This window comes from Notamacropus eugenii, chromosome 5 (genome assembly GCF_028372415.1).
Source record: "Notamacropus eugenii isolate mMacEug1 chromosome 5, mMacEug1.pri_v2, whole genome shotgun sequence".
NCBI lineage: Eukaryota > Metazoa > Chordata > Mammalia > Diprotodontia > Macropodidae > Notamacropus > Notamacropus eugenii.
Window position 1 is genome coordinate 460,800,487 of NC_092876.1, and position 12,275 is coordinate 460,812,761.

Sequence of the window (12,275 nt, forward strand, 5' to 3'; positions counted from 1 at the left end):
AGTGCAAACCATACATGATACTTGAAATTAGTAAGATTTGGGGATGGGAATTTAATCTTCAAAACTTCATTCTGGTCATTTTTGGAAGTAGAGAGAATTCCTTTTAGCAAAGTAGTTATTTGAAATGATTCCTTTAGTAAAAGTAGTTAATTAAAATGGCGTCTACAGGTACTCATATGCCTTTTTTTTTTTCATTAAAAAAATATAAAATTATAATTACATCATGGCCTAAAAAAAATAAAAGCAGAATTCTGGAAAAGGATTCACAACTTAGTTCTAGAAATATTTCTGGGCAGAATCAAATCTGATTCTCCTCAACCATTTCTCTTCTGTGACTGGGGTGTATGAATAAAAAATTAATATGCTTTATCCTTCTATAGGTCTTCCTACCACATGTAAACAATTTATAGCTACCATCATCTTCAAAAAGTACTTAATACATACATCTGCATTCATAACCAGCTCCCCATGCCCATTTTTGGTGGAGGTAGTGATAGAATTGTTTGTCCAAGGAGGTTCCCATTTTAGGTATCCAGATCAACAACCTGGCCTTCCTCCATTTCTGACAATAAATTAATCATCTCTTCGCTCATCATAGAGAAGAGCAGGGGAATGAATATGAGTAACTTCTCAGGATTCTTTGAGCTATTAAAAGAGCAGTAGGATGATTTAGAATCTTTGGGAGGAAATGGAATGCAGAACAATATGCCTTCTGGATGACTGCCTAACCGGTACAGGGCCAGGGGTGGCGAATCTGTGCACTCGAGGATCCATGTGGTCTTCTAGGTTCTTGGTGCAGCAAGTTTTGCAGAAAAAATTCTTTTATTTGTTCTTGGAAGTTTGGATTCAGTCAAAGGGCCACACGCTTGAGGACCTAGAAGCCTTAAGGCCACAGGTTCCCAACCCATGGTGGGCCTTCAAGGTTGAAGATTGCACAGTATCCCTTATACCTGATCTATATTTTAATAACTTTCAGTATTGAGAAAATTCCTTATTTTACCTAAGGTAATTCTATTGATTTCAGTACGAGAAGCGCGTTTTCTGTTGTGTTTTTCTCAGAGTTTTTGTTGCTGGATTGGTTTCTTAATATTGCATTACTTTGATGCTTTAATAGTGTCAAAGGGGGTTGCAAGTGTGGTAGAGTAAAAGAATACAGAACTTGGAGTCATATAGGTGCTGAGTTTGAATTCTGGCCCTGTCACTTATTACTTGTCCAAGAGTGAACAAATCATTTAACCTCTTTGATTTCATTTTCCTTATTTGTAAAATGAAGCGCTCAAACAGGATGTACTCTGGCATCCTTATCAGCCCTCGAGCTGTGATCCTATGCAGGATTTCTTTGATGTATGTAGGTACTCTCTCCACCAATATGGACTGAAGCCCCTGCACGCCATCTAATGTGAACGAAACATTAAGAATGTGCCTTTTAATTCATCTGTGGCCTTTTTACACATGAGAATTTCTTATTTCTCATTATGAGTATTGACAAATTTCTTGTAACTTCTATTGGGGAATAGAAAAACATGGTATTTATCTTAAACCTTATATTTCCCACTATGATCTATGTTAATATGCATTTTTTTGTCAATAAAATGAAGTATTTCCATCTAACAAGAAAGGAATCATGAATCCAACAGTTGAATAAAGTTGTTTTAACATGCTGCAAGTGTTGGGAAAGGTCTTGAGGTGTACTGTGTTTCAGTTTAGGTCAGATTGGTTTGCTGCTAATAATTTGTTAAAATATTCTTATATTTGGGGTTCAGTTGAATTTTTTAACCATAGTAATTTGTACCTTGAAAATTTTGTACTTTAAAAATCTTACCTAGATGGTAAAGTCAAAGTGCAAAGCTTAATCAGCCAGTGGTATTTGAGTTCTTATAGTTGTTCTTGCATCAGGAAAGTTTCATAGTGGTGTTACCAACATTGCATTAGAAAAATTGCAAATAATATTAGATTCTCAAAGGTTCTTCTTGGAACTGGAAGAGGAATTAGAAGTGCTTATCCCACAGGTTGCTTTAACAGTCCAAAGGACCGACCTTAGACAACACATGGAGCCAGAAGAGAGAAGCATAGTGAGTTGCAAAGTTAAAGAGAAAGGCGGTTAGGGTTGGAGCTGACATAGAAAAGGTGGCAAAGGCTTAGCCTCAGAAGGAGCTACACTTTTTTGGTTTCTTCAGATCATTCACCTTTGGCCCCAGAAGATCATTTTTTTTTTCCAGCATGTGCTGACTGAAGAACTTCAAGATGTTGCTTCATCTGATTTGCCTCTAATTGGTTATTGTTCTAAGACTGCTTTTCTTAGAATTAAAAGAAAAATTCAAAAACAACCCATTTTTAAATTCCAGTTTTTTGTTATTGTTTATTTTTCTAACTTTATCATACATAAGATTGTAAACAGTAAGGACCGTTGAGAATGAAACCATTTTATTCTTTTGAAAGAATAAGTCAGAACTTTCCCTACCTCCTCCATAAACAGACCAAAAAAATGCACAGTTTCTGCCACTGATTGATGCGATCAGATTTGAACTATGATTTCCTGAGGAGCTTGAGGTTTTGTGAGTGATTGAAATCAGCAAGTAGGGTTTGGAGTGAGTGGTTAAGAGATCTGTTTACAGTACAAAATAACTCAGTGTGAAGCAAATAACTGGGTTTGCTGGGCCACAGGAGTGGAGTCGTGGAATTTTTCAACAGTAATGTTGAGATTAATCTAATTTGGTCAAGTAGTATTAATGTTGGTAAACATTCAATTGTTGGAAATCGTTGGTATTTGATAAAGGAATGCTTGCTTTTATATGTTAATGGGCTCTTTTGACTGATGTTTTTCCATTGCTCTAAGTTTTTGAATTTTTTTTTTTTGAGGCTTGTTGTGACATGAAATTCCATGAATGTTTTATCATGTTCCTACAGATCAGATAGCAGAAATTATAATTTGGCAGAAGTGAATTAAAAATAATTTTATTTATGCAAGAAAAACATAAGAAACACTTAAGTAGCATATTTGACCTTCAAATTTCAACTTGCACAACCCTTTGAAAGACCTTGTATTTAGGAACTATTCCAGCTTTACTCCGGTATGATACTTTATGTAATACATATAACAATATCATTTTCAGTATATAATTTACCCCATATGATAATTTGATATTAGAAGTTACAACTGTTTCAAGTTGTTACTGAGAAATTAATTAAACAAATGGGAAACTTACAAAGCATCTGTGTCTCTATGAGTGAGATGGAGTATGTTGCTTAAGAAAAGAAATGGAGAATGAAATTTACTGCAGTGTTCAACATGAGACCCTAAAGCAGTAAGCATAGGTTTTCTTCACACAAACTCATTTTCTACTTCTGTGTACTTCTTCCTCATCTAATATAATCCTCCGCTTCCTTTAAGGCACTGCCCGGGAACTATACCTCTTACAGAAGGTCTTGGCTCACTCTTGAGGTGGTTAGGGCACCTGTTCCTTTGAAATTACTTCTTTATTTTTCAGCAAAGCTGTTAGATCTCCCTCCCCCAATTAAAAGAAATATAGTTCTCTTGGAATGGCTTTGTATTTGCTTCCCTGCATATCTATTGGATGAGCCTTGAGGACAGGGACAGCTTTATTTTGTCATCTTATGACTTGTGCCGAGGCCGAGGACAATGCCATATGTTTGTTGCGGTTCATCAAGGTTGTTGTGAGGCTGTGTGCAGTAATGGTCTATAGATAGGTTTGTTAAAAATAAAAAGGCTAAGTAATAGATGAGACGGTCTAACCCTGTCAACTTTTATCTCCTTCACCTACTATTTTTCCCTGATGACATCTACATACAGCACCAACGGAAAATTGTAGAAGAAGTGCTTGTCAGTTGGGGGATGGCCCCATCGGTTGGGGAGCAGAAGCTTAGAATGGGACGTAAACAAGCAGTACAGTAGTTGGAATATATATGGGGTGTGTGTGTATTTAAACAATAAATAAAAGCACAAAATTCTTGAGTAATTATGGATGTTACTTATTATTAAATAAGATCCTGCATTATTCAGCACATCATCTGCAAACAAGACCTTCCCTCACCACCTCTTAGGAAACCCCACCTTGATAAGAATCCTCCATGACAGATATACATAAGTCAATCAACAAGCATTGATTTAGTCAAATATCTACTATGCCTTCATTTCTGTGCTAGTTATTGTGAACACACATACGAAGAATGAAATAACTCCTGTTCCTGAGGACCGAACATTCCCACTAGCACAGGTACATCATCATCATCACCACTACCATCATTGGCATCATAGTAGTTGACGTTTATATTAGCACCTACGCTGTGCCAGGCACTGTCCTATTGTGGTTCAGTCATTTCAGTCCTGTCTGGCTCTTCTTGACCCCATTTGGGACTTTCTTAGCAAAGGTACCGGAGTGGTTTGCCCTTTCCTTCTCCAGCTCATTTGACAGATGAGGAAACCAAGGAAAACAAGGTGGAATGACCTACCCAGGGTCACACAGCTCGGAAGTATCTGAGGGCAGATTGGAGCTCAGGAAGATGAGTCTTCCTGATTCTAGGCCTGGTACTCTGCTGTGCCATTTGTTGGTAGTACTTTATAAATATTTCTTTTGATCCCTAAAACAACCCTGGGAAGTCATCTCCATTTTTTAGATGAGGTAATAAGGTAAAGAAGGTTAAGTGGCGTAAATAAGTGTATACAAAAATAAAATCCAGAGAATAAATACAAGGCAGTTGGGGAGGGAGGTCACTGGCCATTGGGAAGGTAGAGCACCAGGAAAGGCTTCTTGTGGGCCTTGAACTGATCCTTGAAAGAAATTAGGGATTCCAAGAGGTCAAGGTGACAGCATAGTACATTCCAGGCATTGGGGACAGCCAGTGTAAAGTTCTGGGAGATGGAGTTTGTTTGGATTACAGAGTACAGGAGGGGAAGCAATGTGTAACAAAACTGAACAGATAGAGTAGGGCTCTATTGTAAAGATAAGGACTTTAAAATTTAAACAGCAGAATTTATATTTTGTTATACCAGCAATGGAGAGCCACTGGAGGTAATAGGGGGTAGGTATGGTGAGAATCTGCTCTTAAGGAAAATTGTTTTGGCAGCTCTACATGGAAGGGATTGGAGGAGGGAGAGCCTCATAACTGAGAGCATTCACTTGTGTTACTCTTAAGCTCCTACCGTGTGACAGGTGATAGGGATACAAAGGCATAAATGGAGTAGTCCCAGCCCTTGCAGAATGTATCGTCCAGCCAGGGAAGACTACATGTTCAAATATAATTTTATGCAAAATAATTGCAGAGTAGGTACAGGACCCTGTTTGCCTTAGTTCCTCATCTGTCGAGTGAGCTGGAAAAGGAATCACTCCAGTGTCTTTGCCAAGAAAACCCCAAATGGAATCACAAAGAGTTGGACACGACTGAAACAACTGAACAGATACAAGATGATTTTAAGGGGATGGCACCAGCAGCTGGGGCCATTAGGAAAGACTTCATGAAGAGTTGGTACTTAAAGTGAGATCTAAAAGAAAAGTAAGGATTTTAAAACATGGAGGGGAAGAAATAATAGTGTGTTCCAGGCAGTGGGGAGGAGATGTAAGACCATGTATGAGAAGTAATAAGGAGTCCAGTTTGACCTGATCATAGTGTGTGTATGAAAGGAAATAATAGGCAATAAAACTGCCGCAGTCAGAGATTGGAGTCAGGCTGTAGAGTGCTTCCAAACAGAGACGTCCATATTTTATGTTCCAGGTAATGGGAGAACCTAAACCATGGAAATTTATTGATTAGGAAAGTGACATGATCACTTTCCCAGTTTTATGCCTCACTAGATATTAATATCAGAGGGTGATCAAATAAGGTTATCTCTCCTGTAATGTATTTTATAGAGTCTTACATAATTTTGTGTAAGAAACACTGGTGGAATATAGAATGTAGCCTTTCTGAGATCTCATGTTTTAGCAACACGAGTAGAAGACCCATTTTTGGAGTTCGGCAGTGAAAGGAAGAAGAAATAAAAGACCATCATTTGGGACTCAGGGTTAAGGGATGGTTTTTAAAGGATGGTAGAGACTTGGGCTCACTTATTGATGTCAAAGCAGGAGCCATTAGAAATGGGAAAATCACAGATGAGAGTAAAGGGGGAAATAATGATTGAGGAAAGCTTTCAAGACATGAAAGAAAACTGTATTAAGAATATAAGTCAAGGGGTTTTGTCTTGATAAAGATAAGGGTCAGCTCTTCTCAGAGACTGGAGCAAAGGACACCAGGATAGGTAAAGATATATATGGCTTTTGAAGTGTGGTGGTCTCAATGTTTTTAATAACATTGGAAGAGAAGAAAAAGTTTGCAGTAGGACTTGTGGAAGATGAAGTAGAGCATCCATCAGGAAAGAAAAGGACTGCCATTGGCAGTACTGAGGCCCAATTGACATTAGATAACATGATTAATAGTTAACAATTGCCTGACTTCCCCTTCTGCCACTCACACCCTGAGGCACCTCCTCCACATTTGCTTTTTCTGTTCCTATTTTGACCTCCTGAGCTGAATTCTGTTGTAGGAAATCAAACAATGGTGCCAGTTAGGTCCATTACAAATTCATGATATGTAATCTCCGTTTTGCCTTATTTGCTGCTTGGCATTCTTTATTTTTTCTGCCAAGATTGATTTTCTGAGACCTTAAAAATCATGTTATCTGCTCTCTCTTTCTGATAAATGAAAGCCAGAAATTTATTTTGCTTGATTTTGTATATGTGTTGTAAGGGTTTTCTTTTTTTCTCCCCCATGATAAGGTGGAAACATGGAAGGGAAAGAAAAGAAATTATTTTTAATTGAAATAATTTTAATTATATATTCCAAAATAAGTTTATAAAATAAACAAAAAACAAATAAGGCCCACAGAGATGAGTAGTGACTTGACTTGGATCACGTAGTTTGTGATAGAACTGAGACTGAAACTCCGATTTCCCAACCTTTAAACAATGTTCTTGTTATTACACCATGCCACTCAAAAATTTAGTCACCTTTTAAGATTGTTGGTAATATTTCAAGTGTTTTTTGAGTAAACAGTATATGAAATGACAGTTGTAACATTAAATCCCCCAAGTCATGTGAGATTTTTTTTTCAATAAAAATTTTAACTTGGTTTTTTTTTTTTGAAGACTCATCAGATAGCATCAGTGGATGATTTTTTTATCTTAATTAAACATAGCAAGAGAGAAGCCATCAAACTGCACAGTTATAAGTGTATGGATTCAGGACATCTGGAGAAAGTGAAGTTATGCTTTGCAACTGTAAATGAGTTGGGTTTTTTGTACCATAGCATGGGGTAATGAATCTCTGTGCATCACTGCCCAGATCCTGTCTTAATATCATGGGTGTATAGATGAACACTGGTCTGATCATATGAGTCTATTAGATAGAGTTACAATGCTGAAGCCCATGTTTGTGGCAGGTCCACATATTATACCTATGAAACACTGGATAGCCATGAAAAAAAGGTCAAATGTATAGAGATCTGGCGTCCAATTCACAATTTGCAAGACGTAGTCTCCAGCATGTGTAATATGTGTGTAACCTGTTGCCAGAAAACCCTGAAAGGAAGTGATTGCATTTGAGTACAATGCATTCTACAACAATAGCTTAGTGTGCATGAAATTAAAAACTGCTGGCTGTCCACAAATGATAAATAAGTAGACTTAGTTTGCTTTTGTTAAATTATTATACAAATGACTTATGCTTTGTAATACGTCTAAAATACTGGTATTTAAGATCAGTAAAATTGCAACTCTTAGTAACAAAAGTGGGTTGCCTGGAGTTGAAATCTCTAACAAATCACAAGTTCATAGGATAAGAGTTTTAGGTTTGGAAGGGAGGCCGTGTGGTTGGATTGAGGATACATGAGCTTTCTAGGGTCACATGGCTAATAAGTGTCCTAGGTAGGATGTGATTCCCACGTCTGCCAGATTCCAAGCCTGTGATTCTACCTTCTACCACACGCTGTCTCTACAGTGAGGTTCCTAGGATCATACATCTCAAGCTGGAAGGAACCTCAGAGCCCGTCTGTTCTCATCCTCTTATTTTACAGATGAAATAACAAGGGCCCAGGAAGGATAAATAATCTGATTACAGTCAGCCAAGCAGTGAAGTACCCAAGTTCTCAGACACCAGAGCAAGGGCACTTCTTTGCTACATCACATGTTAAAGCGGGGAACTTAATGTATTAAGTGGAATATTCTGGATATAAGATCTTACTGAGCAACCTGTGAAATTCTATTGACAACCTCACAGTGTCTTAAAGATATCCATCATCTGTTGATAAAAACATTAGTTATAAAAATACTGTAAGATTGGAAGGGACAGCTAGGTGGCTAAGTGTGTAGAGCACTGAGTCTGATGTCAGGAAGACTCATCTTTTTGAGTTCAAATCTGGCCTCAGAAATTTACTAGCTGTGTGACTGTGGGCAGGTCACTCAGCCTGTTTGCCTCAGTTTCCTTCTCTGTAAAATGGAGAAAGAAATGGGAAGCCATTCCAATATGCCAATAAGACTCCAGATGGGGTCACAAAGAGTTGAATACGACAGAAAATGACTGAAGAACAACAGGGCAGGGAAACTTCAGTTTGGCCCAGGACAGAACTGAAGAAAACTAGATTTAAAAAGGATTTGATATTTTAAAGGGAGAGCTTAATATGGTGGACGTGGACAATGGCAGGGATAAATATAGAACTCTTCAAAGAGAAAAGGCAATGTTTCAGACATCAGAGTTTATTTCACTGTGATCTGTGCCATCGTTGAAAGTAGTCAACATGAGAGAAGGGCAGTGCCCACTTTACTGAGGAAAGCAGAGTTCTAATGCAAAATAGGCCACTGACTCATTTTGTGACTCTGAGCATCTGGAACAGTGAATACAGCTCCAGGCCTGAAGTCGGAAAGCCCTGAGGTGAAATTCAACATCAGATACTTACTAGCTGGGTGACCCTGGACAAGTCACTTCATCTCTGCTGGCCTCAGTTTCCTTATCTGTAAAGTGGGGATAATAATAGTACCTCCCTCCCAGAGTTGTTTGTGAGGCTAAAATGAAATGATTATAAACTGCCTACCACATAGTAGGCACTACGTGTCACCTGCTGTGATTGTAAATTACCTCATCCATGAAATAAAGGGATTGGATTAGATGGTCTCTAAGAATACTGCTAGTTCCTACACTAAGGTATGGATAGTAAGTCAAGTTCGGTTCCCATTGATTGTGATGGAAGGAAATAGCTTTTTATTCCTGTCTTTAATGTTAATTGACTAAAATTAATACTTGGTTTTCAAGCAACTGGGCCCTATAGCACAGCAGGATTTGGAAATTCTGAATCCAGATCCATGATTTGAAGTCTTATCTTACCAAGTACCTGTAGAGAAGCTTGGTGACTGACTTGTGTGGCCGTGTTGTCCTGCTCCCTAAAATCAGAATATTGGTGTGAGCCTGCTTTGTGGAGTCATTGTAGAATTGAATGTAGACTTCTAAAGCCCTGGGACAGTCATGATCTGAAGCCTGACTCTCCATAGGATACCTATAATAATGGTTTTTAACCTGCTTCCTTAGTTATTTCTGAATTAGTGTCAAGACACAAGACACAGGAACAGTCGATGCCCTTTCCTTCCCAAACGTCCCCCCAAACCCCATGATCCAATTTGTTATGCACTCTGATTTCATAAGAGCCAGTGTTTTAAATTTTGCTTAACAAAGCAAACTACTCCCAGCGATTTAAAAAAAAATCGTAAGCTTTTTTAAAAGCACTGACAAAACTGGCACTTCACTTATGGGAAAATTTTGCAAAATTGCCCTGACTAAAAGTGATTTTTGTTTTGCCTTTCCTGTAAAGTCTTCCAAAAAAGCCCAAATGGCTGCCATTGCTTTGTGTATAGAACTTTTCACATAGACTGTACTTGTGCACCAGCCAAATCAGTTAATTCAGGGCATGGAGTGACACATTTGTCCACGTACTGGAACTGTGCAAAGAAGCTAAAGTCACGAAATTCGTATGTGCACCGGTTTTATAGACAGACTAAACTAAATGGTATTACAGTAAAGGAAACTTTGTATTAATGTCCTTGAGAATGGGGTTTCCTGAACAGCTCCCCTCCCTTCCACCTATCCCACTCCCCTTTCAGTAGGAAAGGCAGTTGCTTAGTGATTACAAGGACGACATCGCTTGGCGAGTATTTTGGACTGAACTCAGCGTGTGACATCAGGTTCCTTTAGGGTTTTCCACATAAAATGAATTCTCCAAAGAAAACATAGAAATTTAGCCTTAATCTGAAATCCATTATTACATCCTCCAAGGTCTCATTAGCCACCTCAATAAAGTGTTTTCTAGTTTTTACTTTATTTCCAGGCAGATATTCATAAACGTTGCACATAATCATGGTAAACTTTTGCAGTATTTTTTAGGATTTTGTTCACATAGTTCGTAGAACCAAATATTTAGAACTAAAAGAAACCTTCAAGATTCTTCAGTCTGTGTCTGTCGTTTTTCAGATGAGGAAATTGGGCCTCGTGTTTAGTGATTTGTTTAGGATGCATGCCACCAGTAGAAAATTAGCATAAAATCAAAACTCTTCTATCTGGAGATCTGTCTTTCCAGACCCCTCATTCATGGTGTGACCCAGCCAGACTCTTCTCATTGCTGTTCCTTGTACAGAATTTTCCATCTCTTACCTCTTTGTCTTTGCATAAGCTGCCTCCTGCTGCCATTAATATGCCCTTCTCTTTACTCCTGCTTTTCCGAGAAAACTGAGGTCCTGGTCTCTTAAAAGCCATCTCTATTTTCCTTTGTCTCTTGTTTTGTACATCCCTTCTCACCCTGTCCTTTTTAGAATACTTAACTTTATTTTTATCACATTTAACTTTTTTAATGACATGTAAACAAATTTCTTTAACATCTTTTTTTAAAATTTTGAGTTCCAGATTCTCTATGCTTAACTTTCTTTCAAAATACAACCTATATATCACTTTACACTGGAGGCCTTTCCTGATCCCATCTCCTAATTGTTAGCGCTTTAAAATTTGTTTACTCATTATAAGGTTTGTATTTACTTATCTGTTTATGTATTGAATATAAGCCACTTGAGAGCAGACCCTGTTCCCTTCTTGTCTCTGTATCTCCAGCTTCTGGCTTAGGGCCCAGCATATAGCAGCAAATGCCCAGAATTCAGTTAAATTGAATTCTCCCCCTCCCTTTTATTGGAAGTTTGTAATATCTTCTTCTGGATGGAAATCTTTTTTTTCCCCTGTAATTCATATCACTTACTTTTGGGAGAAAATGAAACTTATCCTAAAGGATCAATGGTCTTAATGCTTCTGGCGAGGGCTCTTTGAGTCCTGGACAGGAAATAACTCAATTAAAATGTAAAAGCAATTGGAGTTGTTTTGTGGCTTCTTTAAGTGGGAATGTTTTGTGTTACGTAGAATGACCAAGAAGAAAACTAGCTAGGGTCCTCACTCCATCTTGTTGTAGGACTGTACTTAAAAGCTTTAAAACTTTTCAAAACTTGTTCTCTTTTTTCTCCTCCCTCTAAGGTTACGTGGGGTTTCTTTTCACGGTTTGATGCAGATAGCCTCGGCGAAGGTTAAAATCACATATGTAGGATCAAGTGTTTGCAGTCAACCTGAGAAAGGAGGCACGTGCTCGAAATGCCAAGATGTGTGACTCACTATGTGACACAGGGGAAACCAAGGGGGAATTATTGGGGCATCCTGTAAGTGGAGAGTAGATTTAACTTTCTCACATCCAAACATTTCCATCTGGAAGTTGTTCCTAAGCAAATGATACTGTCTTCTCCTATCTTCCCCAGTGGCAATCCAGGGAGGGAGACACTCTCCTCAGTCATTTTTTCCTATTCCTTCTGGGTGACATTCAGTTTAATCTTTCCTCCAAGTTGGAGGAAACTGCTAATTTTTGTCCATCAAAAGGTCAGAAATCCTAGGAGTGAGACATTTTAATCCTAGTTATTGCACCAAGTTGCACACTTTAAACCCATCTCATTTTTGTCCATCTACCTTTTTAAAAACTTTATTTCCATCTCTGTTTTTTCACACTGCTGAGTTCAATAAATTTACCCCATCTGCCCATCACACTTAACACCCTTCTCCTATAAAACCTGCCTCAGATCACACTTCCCCTGGATGCCCCTCACCTAAAGTTCCTCCAAATTTTGGACTGGGACCTTGATTTTATTGTAGAGAACTCCTGAGGAGGGAAATCCTTTAGCTGATCCTGATAGGCCCCAGTTCTGCACTTGGGAGTG

The 12,275-nt window shown here is 38.3% G+C and overlaps 1 protein-coding gene across 6 annotated transcripts in view; it reads left to right on the forward strand.

The window, feature by feature from the left end:
* Positions 1 to 12,275, forward strand: part of CMSS1 (cms1 ribosomal small subunit homolog) — a 414,416-nt gene that overhangs the window by 118,647 nt on the left and 283,494 nt on the right. The gene's annotated exons all lie outside the window — the stretch shown is intronic.